The 20,532-nt window shown below is 41.7% G+C and overlaps 1 pseudogene; it reads left to right on the forward strand.

The window, feature by feature from the left end:
* Positions 1–208: 208 nt before the first annotated feature.
* On the forward strand, positions 209–1,156 carry LOC116833355 (olfactory receptor 4D2-like; annotated as a pseudogene).
* The last annotated feature ends 19,376 nt before the right edge of the window (positions 1,157–20,532 follow it).

Below are 20,532 nucleotides of genomic sequence, written 5' to 3' on the forward strand. Positions count from 1 at the left end.
AGGGTCTGCCGAAGCAGGGTTCCCCTGCAGTGGTACTGCAGAGATAGTGTTTAGGAAAATCAAGAATTACCCATAACCAATGTCTTTCTTACGGTGGAGTTAACATTGATTTAATATCAGTAATTTAAAGGTGGAAAAAATAAAAAAAAACATTTTATTAATTATTATTATTTTCCTTCCATTTCCAGGTACATTTTAAGGACACAAAATGGAGCAGAAGAACCTCACTGCCACAGTGACAGAATTTGTCCTCTTGGGCCTCACCCAAAGTCCTGAGTTGCAGCGATTCCTCTTCATCATCTTTTCCATACTCTACCTGACAACCTGGCTGGGTAACTTCATCATTATCACTACCGTGATCTCCAACCACCGACTCCACACCCCGATTTACTTCCTGCTGGCCAACCTAGCTTTCATAGATATTAGTGATTCTATAGTCAGTGTGCCGAAGATGCTGTTGGGTCTCCTCTCCCAGCATAAAACCATCTCATTCAATGAGTGCATCCTCCAGATGTTCTTCTTCCACTTCATTGCTGGTGCTATGGTCTTTTTACTTGTGGTGATGGCTGCCGATAGGTACGTGGCCATCCATAAACCATTGCAATACTTGACTATTATGAACCGGGGTGTGTGTGGGGGGTTAGTGGCAGGCACATGGATGGGTGGATTGGCTCACTCTGCTATTCAGATTGGACTGGTCCTCCAGTTACCGTTCTGTGGGTCAAATGTCCTGGACAATTTCTACTGTGATATCCCACAAGTTGTCAAACTGGCCTGCACCGACACCTACCTGTTCGAGTTGCTTATGGTCTCCCAAAGTGGAGTACTTGCCATAATTATCTTCATCCTCCTGCTCATTTCATACACTATCATCTTAGTCAAGATAAGGACACACCTCACGGAAGGAAAGCGCAAGGCTCTCTCCACCTGCGGAACGCAGATCATGGTTTTGTGTTTAATATTCATACCCTTCATCTTCATCTACGCTTGACCCTTCCGGAAATTCCCCATAGACAAGGTGGTCTCTGTCCTTTATACTGTAATCACCCCAATACTGAACCCTATAATCTACACACTGAGGAACACTGAGATGAAGAAGGCTATCAGGAGACTGATGAGCAGAATTCTCTTCTCAGGGAGGGAAATGAAGACATAATTTTTTTTAACTATCACTTTTTAAAATTTTGTTTTTCTCAAGTTTCATGAACTTGTTAGTCTGTAAGGTGCCACAGGATTCTCTGCTGTTGTTGCACGGTGTTAACAAATCTTATTCAGAATCTGTGTTTGTTCCCTGTATAAGAGTGTCACCCATGTGCTTTTAGTTCTATCATTAATATAATGGAAGAAGTACCTAACTCTTTTATGGTAGTACTAGAGGCCAGGGCCCCATTGTGCTGGATATGGTAGAAAATCTCTGTCCCTTAAAGCTTACAATCCAATGGCTAGACTATTCACTACCTGAAAACTTTGTTAACACAAAGCTAAGCTGACTGTCAGTGCCTCTAGTACCTGTCTAGAAAGTCAAATGCCCTTATACTTAAACCTCTGAGAATCAGGACATACAGCCCCATAACCTTAACTCTGCCCCTGGAGCTGGGAAGAGCCACTGGGGATATTCTGTAAGCATGGTTCAGTCAGGAGCTGCTCTATAAGAAGTTACCACAAAGAATGACTAAACAAAGGTACCCTTTTATCTGCTGTGAGTTGTCCCACAGATTTCATCTACACTATTATCATTATTGTGCTAGTCCCAAGTGGTATGTCTTCTCTGTAGCTAAGAGTGAACCTCTCAGCCCAGGTAGACAGACTAATGTGCTAGAAACAGCTGTGTGGACTTGTGACATCAACAGATGCTCGGGCTATCCACCTGAGCTCAGATCCAGGGGATCTCCTACTAATCTCCTTGCTTCCAGGCTATCTTGTGACTGTGAATTCCACTGGCCAATTGCTAGTGGATGATGATCTGTGTTTTATGTTATCATTACAGTATCTCAGTGACGCATTCAAAAACTAAGGTTTAAATGAAAAGAAACCCAAGCATTTTAAAGTACAGAAAATAACTCAAAAGACCTATTTAGGTCTTTGCAGGATCAGGGCCTTAGACTGTCGGCTCTTCAGGGCAGGCCACTGTTTTTTTTCCCTTTCTTTGTACAGCTCCTAGCACAATGGGTGCTACTGCAGTACAAATTAGAAAGAAAGAAACAAAGAAAGAGGGGTTATGTGTCAAAATGTGTGTGTGAGAGAGAGAGAGAATGAGATGGCATTTTGTGTGCCCTGAAGATCTGCTTCACTCAGACAAGGGCTGTGCCCAACCAGTCTCATGTCCCACAGTCACCTAACAGCTACTGCATTCTCAGATTTACAGATCTGAATTGAGAATGTACCTGATTTTGCCACTGACCTTCTTCGTGGCTTTGGGCAATAGTCAATACTTGGTACTTCACAGCAGGTCAGAAATCCTCTTGCTCAGCTCTGAAAATTCTTGTATGTAATTTACTTGTATGCCCTGAGGCCAGAATTTTCAGAAGAACTCAGTACCCTGGGTGGTGAGTCGAGCTGTTTGTGAAATGATTTTCATCTTTGTCAAGGTTTTTCCTGGAATTTTTTGGAGGTTTCTTTTCAAGAAAAATCTGACAAATTTCAATGACAACTGAATTTTTTAGAGCAACTTTCAGTGGAATTTGGATGCCTAACTCCCTTTGGCTCAATAAAACCAATCATAGTGACTGTAGCTGACAGGGACATTGGAGGCACAAAGGTTGTGTAGCTTGTTTAAACTCACACCATCAGTGGGAGACCTTAGAGCAGAATCTAGATATCCTGATTTAAGATGAGAGTTTCAAAGGAATGAAAGGAAGTGATATGCCAACACCACTGAATTTCAGTGGGCGTTGGGCATCAAACTCCTATAGTCTCCTCTGAAATTTCCAGTCTACTTCCCCCTTTGAAGACTGCTCAGGGATGAAATAAGCCTCATGATCCACTCTAGTGGCAGGAACTATCATAACTCAACTCTAGAGCTGGTCACAAAATCAAGACCTATTATATGGCTACAGTGTCTGTGCCAGGAGTGGTCAAAAATGTTCCATTCAAACTGTTTTCAATGGAAAATTGCAGACGTGACAAAGCAAAAGTGTTCCCAGAAAGTGCCTACAATTCTTGAAAATCGTCAAGATTTCATTTTAAAAAAAGATGAAAGCATAGAAAATGAACATTTTTGGCTGAAAATATTTTTTTTTAGAATTTAATGTACTTTAATAGTTTTTGTCAACTTTCAGATGTAAATGTTCAGTTTTAGGAAATTTTGTGTTTTTGACAAAAAGTCAATTTTTTTCTGAAAGGAAAAAAAATCCACTTTCCAGCCAGTTCTATTCTAGGCCAATCTTTAACCCATTTATCCTCGCAATCCTGCTGCGAGGCAGGGAAGCATTAATATCCCAATTTAGCAGATGGGGAACTGAAGCACAGAGGCCTAGTTTCACAAAGTCTGAGTTTAGTTTCCTGAGTCACAGTTTTAGGCATCTCTGTGATTCACACAACTCCTGCTGAACCCCGTAGGCCCCTAAACTCATGTGTCGCCTCAATTTTCAAGGTAAATGTTACCTCAGCACCTAAGTTTATGCCTTTGAGAATGGGCACTGCTGAATCACCCCAGGCATCTGGATGTCTGTCTCCTAGAGAGATCCACAAATGAGAGAAAATACACACTTTGTCTAACTAATTAAAGAGTTGTTGGCCCAGAGGGGATAGACCAAAGGCAGGGATGAAAGTAACTCACAGGACTTACCGGTGCGACCAAAGTCCTGGGGGAGGGGGTGGCCTCAAACTGAAGAGGTGTGGCCTCAACTGGAAGAGACAGGGCCTCAAGATTTAAAGGATCTGGGGCACCAGCTGTGGCTGGGAGTCCCAGGGCCTTTAAATTACCCAGGGGGCTCTCAGCTGCAAAGGTGGCTGGTAGCCCCCGGGTGAATTAAAGGGCCCGAGGCTCCAGCCACCGTGGAGCTCTGGGCCCTTTAAATGCCGGCCCCAGCCTGGCTGCCAGAGTTGTGGGCCGGGGCCAGGATTTAAAGGGCTTCTCCGAGTTCCCTGCCACCCGGCCTGGCCACCGCAGTGGGCCGGGGCCGGGATTTAAAGAGCTCCTCCGGGCTTCCTGCCACAGCAAAGAGCTTGGAGAAGCCCTTTAAATGCTGGCCCCAGCCCAGTCCCCGGAGCTGTGGGCCGGGATTTAAAGGGCTCGGGGCTCCCTGTAGAGCCCTTTAAATCCCCGTCGCAGAAGCTGATGCTGTCCGGCACAGTGTACTGGGTCTTACTGGTACGCCAAACCTTACCATACCGGCTTACTGTCACCTCTGACCAAAGGCCTCCAATCTTGTCACTCTAACCATTAGATTACTACAGAGACATTCTCTCTCTCTCTCCTCCCCCGTGTTTTTGTAAGTATTCAATTCACAGTGGAATAGCTTCAACAGGAGTGCCCATTTCTTCAGTTAAATATTGCCAGGCGTAGCACTGAAGTCAATGGAAGAACTCACCATAGTAAAGACTATGCCTGAAGGGAAGTGCTTGAAGAACTGGGTCCAAAACTGCTATGTGGTTAGCAATGAACTAGTTCTTCCCTTCCAGTCATGGAAAGTTCTTGCTCTGGCCATAAAAAAAAAAAGAGCCTGACCCGGAAACACATAAGAACATGAGGAAAATTATTGATAGAATAAGCCTATTGATTTCAGTGAGATCTGCCGCAGACAATGACAGAAATGTAGGGCAGAGGACCTTGAGAGATCTATAGCCAGGCCCCTCCTGAGAGGATTAAGTATGTCTGACCAGGGGTAGGCACCTATGGCACGCCAAGGTGGCAAGCAAGCTGATTTTCAGTGGCACTCACACTCCATTGGTCCGAGGGCCTCTGCATTTTAATTATTTTAAAATGAAGCTTCTTAAACATTTAGAAACCTTTTTTACTTTACTAAACAATAATTTAGTTACATATTATAGCTATAGAAAGAGACCTTCTAAAACATTAAAATGTATTACTGGCACGTGAAGCCTTAAATTAGAGTGAATAAATGAAAATTGCACCACTTCTGAAAGATTGCACCCCTGGTATAGACCATCCTGAAGGTGTTTGAGACAAGTTCTTCACAGGCATAAGTATTTGTTTGCAGCATAGGATCCTGATAGACATTGTCAACCCAATCTCTCAGTCTGATAGATACATAGATAGATAGATGTGTGTATGAGTGATGATAGATGATAGATTTTAAAGAGTTGCAGGAGGTGTGGCACATGATTCTGAGTGCTCCTGCTATCTGCTGGGGATTTATGATTTATTTTAAATAGCTTCTTTCCTGCTGAACATAAAAGTAACACAAACAACAGAGACAACTGGCCAGTTAAGGGTGGAAACACAGAAATATGACTCTACACAAATAGTTTATGTCTAAAACAGCAGTGATCTCCTGGAATCTGATAATATTTGCTCTCTAAGCTCTTTTACTAACAGTTATCTCAGGCGATATTGTGATATAAGGCAAAAATTCCAGAAGAAGTTTGATTTGTAAGATGTGCAGTCCCTTGAAGAAAATCTCTTTAAAAAATCCTATATAATATCCAACAGGAAGTCTCTCCTTTCTCTCTCTTGTAAGCCATTATCAGCCTTAGAAATAAGGGAGCTCAGAATGTCACCTGTGGATGAAATGGGGGAAGAGGGACTGTCATAATATAAAGGTAAACCTTATGTATGCAGCAAAATAAAATCCTTCTGCCAGAGGTACAGAATCACTTTACCTGTAAGGGGTTAAGAAGCTCAATAACTGTGGCACCTGACCAAAAGGACCAATAAGAAAGAAGATACTTTCAAATCTGGGGCAGGAGAGAGGCTTTGTTTGTTCTCTCTCTGGATAGAGAGAGAGACCAAGCAGGTAAACCATCTCTTGAAAGATACCTGAAATGATACATATAAAATTACAAATTATAATAAAGGAAGGAAATGCATTTGATTATCTTTTGGTTTAGCTTGTGAATTCTCCCTATGCTAAGAGGAGTTTTATTCTGTTTTTGTAACTTTGAAGCTAACTTAGAGGAATCCTCTGTGTTTTATATCTTTTTATTTACCTGTAAAGTTACCTTCCATCCTGATTTGCAGTGTGATCTCTTTACTTTTTTTAAAAAATAAAATCTTCTTTAAGAACCTGATTGATTTTCAGTGCTCTAAAACCCAGGGTTTGTTTGTGTCAATTGGTTAGTATATTATTCTCAAGCTCCCTAGGAAAGGAGGGAAGGAACTTGGGGGAATATTTTGGGAAAAGGGACTCCAAGTGTCTCTTTTCCTGAATTTTTTCTAAATCACTTGGACAAGGAAAGTTTTAGCCTAAGCTGGTAGAAATAAGATTAGGGATCTTCATGTGGTCCCCACATCTGCACCCCAAGTTCAGAGTGGGAGGGAACCCTGACAGGGCCGAGAGCAGCTTAAGACTTGCAGTTGTGAAGGACTCCACTGGAGGGAGCTCTCTGCTCGCTGTCTATTGGAGAGCAAAGGGAATTGAGTGATGGGCAGCCTCTTTTTTTGCACTGCATTTACATGAGAGGGTGGAACATTTCGGTAAAATGTTGAGTTTGGGAGGCATAAAGTGCAATAGATCTTATTGGGAGATAGAGGGACAAGACATCAAGCTGAATGTGCCTGGGGTCACCCTGACCAAGCCTTCTGTTAGGCACAGTGGGGAAAGGGAGCCTGAATATACATACTTGTAAGGTTAATTATCAAAGAGTTGAAATGAACAACCCATTGTTATCAAGGGGGCTACACTGGCAGGAAGATACTACTCACCATGAACAAGGGTGGCAGAATCGGACACTTATCACAAAATCCAGCCAAAGTTGAAGGAACTTGTAGTTAAAAGCAAATATCAAATCCTTACATTTGTACTCAGACTTTACTCTGTCAATACTCAGGTAAGACTCCAGCTGAATGTCCCTGAGTAAGGATACTCTGTGCAAAGGTTAAAGCTCTCAGCTAGAACCATTGCAATCTCTCAGGAGCAGAAATGAAGATTAATTAAAACATATATATTAATATATTAAATTTAATTAATGATTAATTAAATCATATAGCCACATATATATATTGATTCACAGACTGAAAGAATAGAATAATTAAAGTAAAAGGCCTTATTTCTATAACCCTTTTATAAATCAATGGCATTGTTCATGAAGGATTTGCCCACATCTTAATCAGCCAAGAAGAAGAGTCATGAATCATGACTGTAGGGGAAAGTTGGTTAATTTGGGGTTCATTGCAAAATTTTCCAAAAAAACCCCAAAACCTGAGGCCACTGTGGTTTGGCAAAGCATAATCTAAGAATCTTTCTTTCCTTCTTTCTTTTCTTTTCTTTCTTTCTTTGTTTTTCTTTCTTTCTTTCTTTCTTTCTTTCCACTCTTGCAAAAGATCAAAACTATCAGCTTGTGGCACTCCTACTCTCATTCATAAGCACTGATTTCAGTAAGAGTTAGGTACCTAAATATCTTTTATGAAGTGGTTTTAATGTGAATGAGAATTAGGCCTAGGGACTCTCCAGCCAAAAAAGGGAAAAGTTTACACTGAAAATCCTAACGCTGCAGTTTTTTTACAACCCAATCAGAGAGAAGCAATGTGAACACATGGGTGTAAAATCCCCCAGTGTGTTGGGTGTAAGCTCCAGCACAATACTGCCCCAAAGGTCATTTAAGGGGGCTCAAATAGACCATAGAAACCAGCACATTCATCCTGCAGAGAAGTGAGCAGAAGGAGCTGGCAGTAGGAGGAACTAATTTTGAATCTAACTAAATTTTAGTTAATGTTCACTTTTACACGGCTTGAAAACATAGCTGAGGGCATGTTGCTTTTGCTCCTGTGACTTGAACTATCTCAGCATAGAAACCGGGAACAGATTTTCAGCTAGTGTCATTTGTAACAAAGAATTTTCACCACCTGAGAGTCAGCCCCTTAGTATTTCCTTTTCTTGCTTTTCTCAAGAAATTTAACACTACAATTAAATAGGTGCCTATCTCTGGAAGTTCCTTGCATTAGCCATCCCAGGGGTCCATATAGAAATGTAAAATCTTCCAAAAGGAATAAGGAGTATGAAATGATGGAATTAGGCTATATGTTCTTTGGGGGGCAAGGGCTGGCTTTTTCTTCTGGGTTCGTCCAGCGCATAGGTCACTGGGACCCTAATCGATGACTGGGGCTCCTAGTTATTAAGGTAATTCAAAGAAAGAAAGAAAGAAAACGTGTCCAACAAGCGATGCAGACCAGAACATACAACTAAACCAGACAGAGAGAGTTCTGTATCTGGCAGATTCTGGCAATTGCAAAGAGATAAATTGATATCTTATAATTAAGTTGAAGGCAAATGAGAGTTTGCATCAGGTTTGATTTCATAGAAAGAGATTGTGTAAAATTAACACTAACGATGAAGTATTTGTTCTGCTTTTTTTTACTTGTTTTTTAATTCCCTGTTTAACTGAGCAGACTGTGATTTCCAGGGATCTCAGACTCTGAATTTGGCCATTGCCAATTACATTTTACTTTTGCCTGGTCATATAATAAACACAGAACTTCCTAATTCTGTAACATTAGAGAAGTTTAGCAGTCAGATAGGATTGTGCACTTTACAGGCAACTCCTAACCATGGGAATAGTTTGGAGGGAGAGAGGGCAGAAGGGGCGTTGCTCCCCCCAAACTGCAAGCCTCAGGCAGGCGTGGAATTTGCCCCTCCACACATGCGGGCCTCCATTGACCTGATGGAGTTGCCCCCCCCCAAAAAAATATAGACATCAAACTATGCCTATGCACTGACAGATATTATTATTCCCCAAATCCAAGCTGTCAAAGCTGTGGTCTCTGCAGAGTCTGTAGTCATGCAGCCTTTACTGGTGTCTTTAGAATGGAGCACCCTGAGTGCCAAACAATGGGACTGTACTGATGGTTGGTGAATGCATGAGACGAACTGTTTGTCTGTCTATCTCTCGGTATATATATATGACCCCCATCTCTGTAGTTTGATTAATCGTATACTTGGTTTTCCACAGAGGTGTATACTCTCACATCTATAGGGAATATTCAGGGGCAGTTCTGTGCTTAGACCAGGGTGACTTATGAGATCTGGAATCTGTTCCTGCGCCACCACACATCAGCTGCGCAACCTTGGAAGAGAATCATTTCTTGCCTCTCTGTGGCTCAGTTTCCCTATCTGCAGAAATGGGATAAAAACTGACCTGTCTCAGCCAGAGGTAGTGAGGCTGACACAACTGATGTTAGTTGTTGAGAGGTTCTCAGAGGAAGGTGCTATATAAATGATAGGTGATAGATTGTGATACCTTCACATTGAATGGGACCTTGTTCCGTAAATTATCACAATGCTTTCTGTGGACTTGCTCATGGAACAACTGAAATGCTAATTAGTAAGTCTAGCATAACAGGCTCAAAGAATTGGCTTATTTTTATTATTATTAATTAGTTATTATTATTATCACTATTATTATTTATTACAGATAAGAATAAGAGCAATACCTTACCTCTTTTTCAGAGCTGGTCAAAAAAATGGAATTTCTGTCCTGCAAGAAATACATAGATTTCAAAATTGGTTTTAATCTCAAATAAGGCCAAAAGGTAAAAATTTCAGACTTTTTCATGAAACAAAATATTCTGAAATATTTCATATCAATAAGGAAAAATGTTTTTTTTAATAAGGTTGAAACATTTCATTTGAACATTATCATTTTATTATATTATCTTTCATTTGGACCTTATCATTATATTATATTATATTATATTATATTATATTATATTATATTATATTGACAAAACAAAATGTTTCAACTTTATCAATTTCCCATGGAAAATTTTGACAAAATCAATGCATTCCAGCTAAATATTTAGATTTTGTTGAATTAGCATTTTCTTATGGGGACAACATTTATCTAAAAATTTTAAACCAGTTCTACTTTTTGTTACATTTTTCTACATGCCTATATACAGTTGTTACATTTCCTTGTAGACCTGAAGTTATATCCTCCTGTTCTCTGGTAATGTCTTCATACTTTAGATTCACCGAGCAGGGCAGAAAACTCTATGCTGATTACATGGAATTCTAGGGGTAAAATGCTGGTGCAGATCAGCATAGCTCCATTTACTTCAAAGCAGCTTTGCTGATCTGCACCACTTTGGGATCTGCATAGTGTACCATTTAGACCATAGTGTAGTCAATCTGTTCCTTATGAATGGCCAAGTTAGAAACGGATTTCAGAATGGTAGCTGTGTCAGTCTGTATCAGCAAACAAACAAACAAAGAAACAAAAAAAAATGAGGCGTACTTGTGGCACCTTAGAGACTAACAAATTTATTTGGGCATAAGCTTTCATGAGCTAAAACCCACTTCATCGGATGCATGCAGTGGAAAATATGGCAGGAAGATATACATACACAGAGAACATGAAAAAATGGGTGTTGCCATGAGACTGGTATGGCAACACCCAGTTTTTTCATGTTCTCTGTGTATATATATCTTCCAGCTGTATTTTCCACTGCATGCATCCAATGAAGTGGGTTTTAGCCCACGAAAGCTTATGCCCAAATAAATTTGTTAGTCTCTCCGGTGCCACAAGTGCATACTGTGCATCCTTATTGGAGCAGGAGAGAAGGTGGGATGGTTAAAGGAATGTGAAAGAGGATAGAATTTAAACAAGTAACTTGGGTCCAAGTGAAACCTATCCATTGGTCTGCTGGTCTATGTATCTATTGGTCTATCTGTATTTCTATTGGTCTGCCTGTGTGTCGGTGTGTCTTTCTGTTGGTTTATTTGTGAGCCTATCTGTCTAACTGAGGGGTCCTTTCCAGGCAGTCCTGACTGCTCACACAGAAATTATGAACTTTTGGGGGTGATTCTTTTTCTTGAGACATTTTCTCCCAGTTTCTGGCCATATCTAGAGTATGGAAATGCCAATCAACCCACACAGGGGATTTTTCAGGGCCTGATGAGATTTGACAGGGTACATTTGAAGAGAGGATTTGCCTATGGCTTTTGGTGCCATTTTCAAAGCAATGTATGCGCTCAGGCTCCCCAGACACCCTTAAGTATTTAGGTGCTAACTCACGAAATCAATGGGAGTATGGAGGCAACTCACTACGCTTTGGGATGTGGGGCATCAACTCTACTGAATGTCCATGGAGATGCGGTCCATAAATTCCATATGTGCCTTTTGAACACTCCACCACTTTATTTCCTGTCAAGTGGGTCATTCTTACAATGTTACATAGTATATTGTTGTCCCCGCGACAACAGATGAATATAAACGAAGGAATCAAGAAGAGGGGACCTCACTGTGGTGAATGAATTCATTTTACAGGATTGTCCAACCACCGTGAGTTGAAGTGCCTCTTTTCTCCTCGCTCTGTCTTTTTACACCATCCTTACTGTTGGAGCTCCTTTACTGAGAATAGACAGAGCTGTAACTAGGCTGTCGGAGAACAGAGGGATTGTGCTGTCTGCAGGGGGCTAAGGTACAGGCTGTGGACCTGAGGTGAAAAGATACTGCGAGAGCGGAAAGATCTTGATTGTCCTCATTCGGAACGAATGATTACGGCTATTTCCTCTGGACTGTATCAAGGAGAGTAATGTCACTGGGGACGGCGTCAGAGGGATTAGGCACAGGTCATTGATTGATCTATCGTTGGTCATTTTTGCCAGTTACTGAGCGGTGAGGACCGGCGACGAATTCCAATTGGCTTCTTTTTTGGAGCGCCAAATTATGATGGACTTTTAACTCGGTGGTTCAGGCAGTGGTGTATATAGGCGGGTTTTTTGGATTGTACGGTCTGGGAAGGTTTCGGACAGGCAGATGATTCGCTCGGCGTGGACCTTCTCTAGTAAACGGAGGAAGTAGACTTCAGGATGGAGGCTCGCCGACCTCTAAGAGAGCTTTAAATAGGGTGGAGGGTATGGTTGGGGAGGATTTGTTCAGAGATGCCCGCCGGATTTGACCTGGAGGGGAAGTAACAAGTGCGAGGATACCTTGTATGACGAGAGATTGAACCAAGGAGGAAGCGGTTTGAAACTGACTAACATGGTGATGTGTGGTGAGGTCTGTGCCGACGGGGAGTGGGAAGTTGACTGACGCCAAACGCCAATTTTATGTTGTCCCTATGCGAGGCGTCATAGGACAATGAGGAACTGGACGTCTGTGCAGAGTGAAACGGTTTTTTTGGAAGTCTCATGTGGGGTATTTATTTTATGTCTATTTAGAAACGGAAGAAGCAAGTGTGGAGGTATGCCTTGTACATCATGATGAGGTGACGTAATGAAATAAGGTGAGGATGGATAAGACGAGTCTGTGGTAAAATAACTGGGTAAAAAGCTACTATAGCTTCCTTGGATATGTTCCCTTTCAGCTTGCTCTGAAGATTGATTGCGAATGTAGAGACCTTTTAATTCTTTAATGAAGTAAACCAAGGGGAAATGTTGTGATTATGTTTTGGGATATAGATTGAGGACGAGTGATTGCAGATAATAGGGTAGATTTTCTGGATGTTTTTTTTTTTCATACCGAGAGGTTTTTATTTGTTTTGTGAGCTGGGGACCTATGAAGAATGGTTTTAGTTTGGAACCTTGGTTCGAGTGATATCGAGCTGAATCAATTAATTAGATGGAAGGATAATTGGATTAGGTTTTTGCTTGAGAGCTAATTGACGTGAAACTTGTGGTCTTAATGCGGAGGCAGGCTGGGATTATTTAAGTGCAGTTATCTCTGTCAGAAAGGGGAAAAAAACCTCAGGTGTGGCCAACTGATAAAGCAACTCAGTTGGTATAGAAAAAGCAGAAGCTTACAGGGAGTGAAAAAGGCGGCATAGCAGGAGCTAGCTTTGAGTCAGAACATGTAGGATAGTGAGGAAGGCTAAAAGCGCGAAAGCGACCTTAACAAAGGGAATCAGAAACCAACTATAAAGTTCTACGCCACATAATAAGAAAAACAAAAGAGAAGTTAAGTGGCCGGTAACACTGAGATGAAGGAGGTAAGGATACCTGCATGGCCCATATGACTACATAAGTATCTTGCCTCGGTCTTTTAGATAAACTGTGAGAGTTAGGGATGGAGAGGTGTAAGCGATGTGTATATAGGTGATATTCTAGCATTCGAGTAAGGCCAAATTGAACAGTTAAGGCGACAAATCGGAGGCCGGACATCTCATCCGAGGATATTAAGGATGGCGTGTGAATTGCGAAGCTGTAGCGAGATTTTTAAGCAATCGTAATCAGGGTTGTACGTACGATGAGTTGCTAACGTAGTTCTCTTTTAGAAAGGGAATAAGTGATCGGGATAATTATGCTGTTGCTGACGTCTGTAAGTTGAGGTCTTGGAAAATTTTAAGGGAGAAGTAGTTAGGACTTGGTCAATGGTATGGGACTATGCAAATGATTTTACTAAGGTAGATGCTGTGCAAACACCTGATCTCTTTCTTTGAGAAGGTGCAGGATTACTTAGAAAGGAATGCGGTAGATTGAATTACCTCGATTCAGTAAGGCGTTTGCACGTTCCGCATGGAATGTTAGTTAATTGGAAAGATGGGATGAGATATAAATTGTAGGTGGATGAAGAACTGGGTAAAGGGTGGCCAGGGGTTACTGAAGGGTGAACTTAGGGCGGAAGGAGGATTACGTGGGTCCTCAAGGTCGGTTTGGGACCAATCTATTTAACTATTATTATGACTTGGCACGAGAGCGAATTGTTAAAGTTTGCGGATGAACAATGGGAGGTATTGCTAACGGAGAAAGGCAGATACTATTCAGAGATTCTGACCCTCTGTAAACTGGAGTATTAGGACTGAAATATATAGTTGAAAGTGCAAGTCATGCCTTAGGATTAATATAGATTTAGATTATACTTGGGTTCGCATCAGTTGGAAGCGACAGGGAGGGAGCTTGAGGTATGGTTTGATAGAGGATGACTATGAGACGTCAATGTGCAATGATGTTTAAAAGCCAATGTGGTTTGGGAGCTAGCGTGGTTTCCAAAGGATAAGGGTGTTTAGTGCCGATATAACGGCGTGGTGGACCACCTGGAATATGTGTGTAAGTTCTTGGTTGTCCATGTTTAGAAGGTGATTAAATGGCACAGTTCGGCGGGCTATAGGATGATCGAGGATGGAAATCTGCTTGATGAAGGAGCCAAGTTGGCTTGTTTTGCCTGCCAAAAGAAGTCCGGGGGATATGCTTGTCTATATATATATTAGGGGATTAAGTTAGGGAGGAGAGGAATTATTTAAGTTTGTGCTAATGTAGGCAAATGGGTCAAACTGGTATTAGGAGTTTAGACTTGAAATAGACGAGTTTCTAGGTTCTAACATTAGGGGGTGAAGTTGGACAGCCTTCCAGGGAGTGTGGGGGTCAAAGAATTATCTGGCTTAAGACTGATTGATAGTTATGGAGGGATGTTATGATGGATGATTTGGGCATTGATCTTGGATTACAGCAGTAGTCTGCTCAATGGTTGTGGATGTTGATGGGATGGGATCTGAGTTATGCAGAGAATCTTTCCTGGGTGCTGGCTGGTGAGTCTTGCCACATATCAGGTTAACTGATCGCTATTTGGGTTCGGGAAGGAATTTCTCAAGGCGGAATTGGCAGAGGCCCTGGAGTTTTTCGCTCCTCTGAGCGTGGGCATGGTCGCTTGTGTGGATTCTCTGCATTGGGTCTTCAATCACATTTTGAGGATTTCATATACGTCTGGGTTAGGGTTGTTGTAATGTGTATGGTAGGGTTTTGGCTGCCTTGTGAGGGTCATGCGATGATCATATTGGTCTTCTGATCTATGGGTCTATGAGAAATGAGTTATGAGTGGAAATTTCTATCCCATCACATGGATCCGCTTCACAACCCATTGTATTTCTTTCTCCACGTCTTATCTTTGGATATCGCTTACATCGGTCCTGTCCCCAATATGTGGTGACTTCCTCTAGAGCAAGGATTTCCTACATGGGCTGTGTTGTTAGTTTTTCGCTTGCTCTCTGGGGCCTCTGAGTTGCTTCCTTTGGCCGGCCTGGCATATGATCGCTATACTTGGCATATCAAGCACGAGGTACAGGCTCATCATGAACAGGATGATGTGCCTTTCATTGGCAGTTCTTTCATGGTTCAGTGGGAATGTGGTGTCCCTAGTACAGACAGTTTGGGTTTTCACCTTGCCATTTTGTGGCTCCAATAAGATAAACTATTTTATCTGTGACATTCCCCCACTGATTAAGCTTTCTCGCATTGACCCTTCTCAGTATGAAATGCAGTTGTTTTCAGCTTCTATACTGGTCCTCTTCACTCCATTTACTCTCATCCTTGTGTCCTACATATTTATTATCTCCTCAATCTTAAAGATGGCATTGGCTGAAGGCAGACACAAAGCCTTCTCCACTTGCTCCTCACACCTCATTGTGGTGACATTGTATTATGGCTGCAGCAGTCTGATCTATTTAAGACCCAACTCCATTAACTTACCAGATAGCAACAAAGTGCTATCTCTGATATACACAACTGTCACCTCGACCTTGAACCCTTTTATCTACACCCTGAGGAACAAGGAGGTGAAAGAGGGTCTGAGGAAAATATTGGGAGACGATGAAGAGAAAAGTATTTTCTCATAGAAAGTAATTTGGGTATACATCTTTTTTTCTGATGTCAATTATACAACTGTGCAAATCTGGAGTAGCTCTTTTGAAGTCAATGGCATTCAATGCTATGGTTAAACTAGTGTCCATAAACTGCAAAAAAGAAACACATAAAATATTAATGTTCTGTCCAATTTTTACATGCATTGGAATTAGAAATTTTGGCCAAAAAGCATCATCAAAGTTTCAGAAATAATTATCATCTCCATAACTTATTGAAACACTGGAAAAAATCACAAAAATTCATCTGCATTTAATATAAATAGGCTTTTATTGTTTTCATTTCAACTCAAAATTACAATGAAGAATGTTGTTGAAATATCTAATTTTGGAAAATATTGTCCTCTATGTAAAATCATTATACTGGAGATCACATGGGTACATGATTGTCTTCTAGATACCAGTATTTATTGAGAAGATCTTGCATGGGAAAGGAATATCGATAGCATCACTTCTAGGTTCATTGCCCCATTAAGATTAATGTTGACCAAATCTTATTAATTTAATCATGAATGTTTGGTTGACTGTGGCAAGGTAAGCTGGTGGTTCAGTCATTCTTTCCTATATCTGAGGAAAGTTCCTCTGAATTTTCATTCATCCCTACCCTGTTTGGCCAAAGTTTGAAAGAAACTGTGGAATATGATGGCATGAATCTCCATGGCCTTGCAACTTCTGTAGTTGATTACACTTGTGCAAAGCGATTACAGTCCTGATGCAATATGCTACCAGAGCAGAATAATAGTGCCTGGTTCTTCTCTGACTGACATCAGAGTAAATCAGAAGTGACTGCACTAACATCAGAGGCATAAGTCAGAGGAGAAATAGGTCCTGAGCATTTATATTCTCATTCAGAAGTGTGAGTGATTGCACAAGATGCAAGGCAGTGGACATTCATACTTCCCTCCCCTTCCTACAATTTTGTCCATATAAAGTAGGCCAGAGGACTAGTTGTTCTCCAGTTTCTCCACTCTAGGTATACTACAAAAAAGAATTTTTCTCCACAGACCCTTCGGCCAACTCCTGAGTCTCTCAATCCTATTAGGGAATCATAGAATCATAGAATATCAGGGTTGGAAAGGACATCAGGGGGTCATCTACTACAACCCCCTGCTCAAGCAGGACCAACCACCAACTAAATCATCCCATCAAGGGTTTTGTCAAGCCTTACCTTAAAAAACCTCTAAGAAAGGAGATCCACCACTCCCCTGGTAACCCATTCCAGTGCTTCACCACCTCCTACTAAATAGTGTTCCTAATATCCAACCTAGCCTCCCCACTGCAACTTGAAACCATTGCTTCTTGTTCCGTCATCTGCCACACTGAGAACGGCCGACTCCATCCTCTTTGGAACCTCTCATCAGGTAGTTGAAAGCAGCTATCAACCCCCTCATTTTCTGTTCTGCAGACTAATAACCCAATTCCTCAGCCTCTTCTCATAAGTCATGTGCTCCACCTCCTAATCATTTTTTCCCCATTGTTGAACTCTTTCCAATTTCCACATCCTTCCTGTAGTGTGGGTCCAAAACTGGACACAGAACTCCAGATGAGGCCTAACCAATGCCAGATAGAGGGGAATGCTCACATCCCTCATCTGCTGGAAATGTTCCTACTTATACACCCAAATATCATTAGCCTTCTTGGCAACAAGGACACACAGTCACTCATATCCAGCTTCTCGTCCACTGTAACCCTAGTCCTTTTCTGCAGAACTGCTGCCTAGCCATTTGGTCCCTAGTCTGTAGAAGAGCATGAGTTCTTCCATCTAAATGCAGACTCTGACTTGTCCTTAGTTGCACCTGATCAGATTTCTTTTGGCCCAACACTCTAATTTGTCTAGGTCCTCTGTACCTCCAACATAATCTACCCTCTCCCAGTTTAGTGTCATCTGCAAACTTGCTGAGGGTGAAATCCACACCATCTTTCAGATCATTAATGTAGATATTGAACAAAATGGTCCAGGGCTGACCCTTGGGCACTCTGCTTGATACCTGCTGCCAGCTAGACATGGAGCCATTGATCACTACCTGTTGAGCCGACAATCTAGCCAGCTTTCTATCCATCTTATAGTCATTCATCCAATCCATCCTTTTTAATTGCTAGCAAGAATACTGTGGAGATCGTATAAAACTTGTTAATGTCAAGGAATAACACATCAAACTTTCCCCTCATCCACAGAGCCAGTTATTTTGTCTAGAAGCAATTAGGTAGTCAGGCATGACGTGCCCTTGGTGAATCCATGTGATTATTCCTAACATTTCCTTTCCTCTAAGTGCTTCAGAATAGATTGAGGTTTGCTCATGATTTTTCCAGGGACTGAGCTGAAGCTGACTGGCCTGTAGTTCCCCAGATCCTCCTCCTTCTTTTTTTTTAAAGATGGGCACTACATAGCCTTTTTCAGTCATCCGGACTCCTCTGATTGCCATGATTTCAAAGATAATGGCCAATGGCTCTGCAGTCACATCCAGCAACTCTTTTAGCACCTGATGCAACGCATCCATGCCCTGGGACTTGTGACCATCCAGATTTTCTAAACAGTCTTAACACTTCTTTCTCCACAGAGGGCTGGTCACCTCCTTCCATACTTGTGCTGCCCAGAGCAACAAAAAAACAATGACTATATTAGCTTTTTTCACATCTCTGTCACTAGGCTGCTTCCCCATTCACTAAGGGCCCACCTTTCCTTGACCTTCTTTTGTAACATACCTGAAAAACCCTTCTTGTTACTCTTAACATTTCTTCAGCTGCAACTCCAAGTGTGATTTAGCCTTCCTGATATCACTCCTGCATGCCTGGCAATATTTTATATCCTTCCCGGTCATTTGTCCAAATTTCCACTTCTTGTAAGTTCTTTTTGTGTTTAAGATCAGCAAGAATTCCCTGTTAAGCCAAACTGGTCACCTGCCATATTTAATATTCTTTCTACACATTGGGATGGTTTATTTCTGCCACTCAATAAGGATTATTTAAATACAGCCAGCTCTTTCTGACTCCTTTCTCCCTCATGTATTCTCCCAGGATTCCTACATCAGTTTCCTGAGAGAGTCAAAAATCTGTTTTCTGAAGTCCAGGTCCATTTTCTGCTGCTCTCTTTCTTCCTTGTGTCAGGATCCTGAACTCAACATCTCATGTCACCGCTCTCCAGGTTCTCATTCATTTTTGCTTCCCCTAGAATTCTTCCCTGTTCGTGAGCATCAGGTCAAGAAGAGCTCTGCCCCTAGTTGGTTCCTCAGCACTTGCTCCAGAAATTGTCCCTTACACATTCCAAAACTTCCTTGATTGTCTGTGCACTGCTGTATTGCTTCTCAGCAAGTATCGGGTGATTGAGTCCCCATGAGAACCGGCCTGTGATCTAGTAACATGACATCACCTTGTTGCTCACACTTCTAAACTTAATGCAGAGACTCTCTGTGTTTTCTGCAGTTTCATACCAGAGCTCTGAGCAGTCATACTGCTCTCTTACATACAATGCAACTCCCTACTGTCCTTCCTGAACAGTTTATATCCATCCATGACAGTACTCCAGTCATGTGAGCTATCCCACCAAGTCTCTGTTAGTCCAATATATCAAATTCCTTGACTGTACCAGGACTTCCAGTTCTTACTGCTTGTTTCTAGCTTCTTGCATTTGTGTTAGGCACTTAAGATAACCCGCTGATCTCCTGCTTTCTCAGTATGAGCAGGAGTCCTCCTCTGTGCATTCCTGCTCTATGCTTCCTACTGTATCCCACTTACCTCAGGGCTTTGGTCTTCTTCTCCTGGTGAACTAATTTAAAGCCTCCTCATAGGTTAGCCAGCCTGCTTGCGAAGATGCTCTTCCCTCTCTTCATAGGTGGAGCCCTCTCTGCCTAGCAGTCCTTTTCTTGGAACATCATCCATTCTTTGGTTAAGAATCCAAAGCCTTCTTTCGACACCACCTGCATAGCCATTCATTGACTTCCATGATTCAATGGTCTCTATCAGGGCCTTTTCCTTCACAGGGAGGATGGAGAGAGCACCACTTGCTCCTTACACTCCTTTATCCTTCTTCCAGATCCATGTGTCTTCAGTGTACTCAAGTCATCCTGGCAGTATCATTGGTGCACATGGAGAAGCAGGAAGGGGTAGCGATCTGAGGGCTTGATGAGTCTCAGCAGTCTCTCCGTCACTTGTGATCCTAGCTCCTGCAAGCAGCACATTTCTTGGTTTTCCCAGTGGGAAGGAACCAAAGCCCATGAAGTCAATGGAGAGACTCCCATTGAAGTCAGTGAGCTTTGGACCATGTCCAATTCTAAAGGTGAAACTCACGACTGTTCAGAAATCAATACAAGACCTGAACTACTTGACTCCCAGTTAATCCTCAAAATATGCCGATATGTTGTGTAAGCTAATGCTGGCACTCTGGGAGGTAATATTTCACCCAAATGATGATTCTGAACCTATCACTGAGAGCTTGGTGTAGAACATGTGGCTTCAAAAACTCTTTGATTATCACTACAATGGGTCTAGTTTAACTGACATGATGCGGATCACTAGTGGGCAGAACATTGCTGAAGTGAACACTTGACCTGTTTTGTGAATGGATAGAGGCTCCCAGATCTTTCTGGTGACATATGAAAACTCTTGATGTTGAGTAGAGCTGGTGGGAAAATCAGGATTTTTCCTATGAAAAAATTTAATGGGAAATATCCCCATTAGAAAGATTCCTGTCTGGAAATTCCAATTGTCCTACAAAAAATTTTGAAAACATAGGAAAGTATTATAGGAAAATATTGTTTTCTTCATACTTTCTTACTATTTCCAAACTATTTCCACCTAACACTGAATATTGTTAAGTGCCGAAAGCATTTTCATTAAAAGTGAAA

Source organism: Chelonoidis abingdonii, chromosome 25 (assembly GCF_003597395.2).
Source record: "Chelonoidis abingdonii isolate Lonesome George chromosome 25, CheloAbing_2.0, whole genome shotgun sequence".
NCBI classification, from domain to species: domain Eukaryota; kingdom Metazoa; phylum Chordata; order Testudines; family Testudinidae; genus Chelonoidis; species Chelonoidis abingdonii.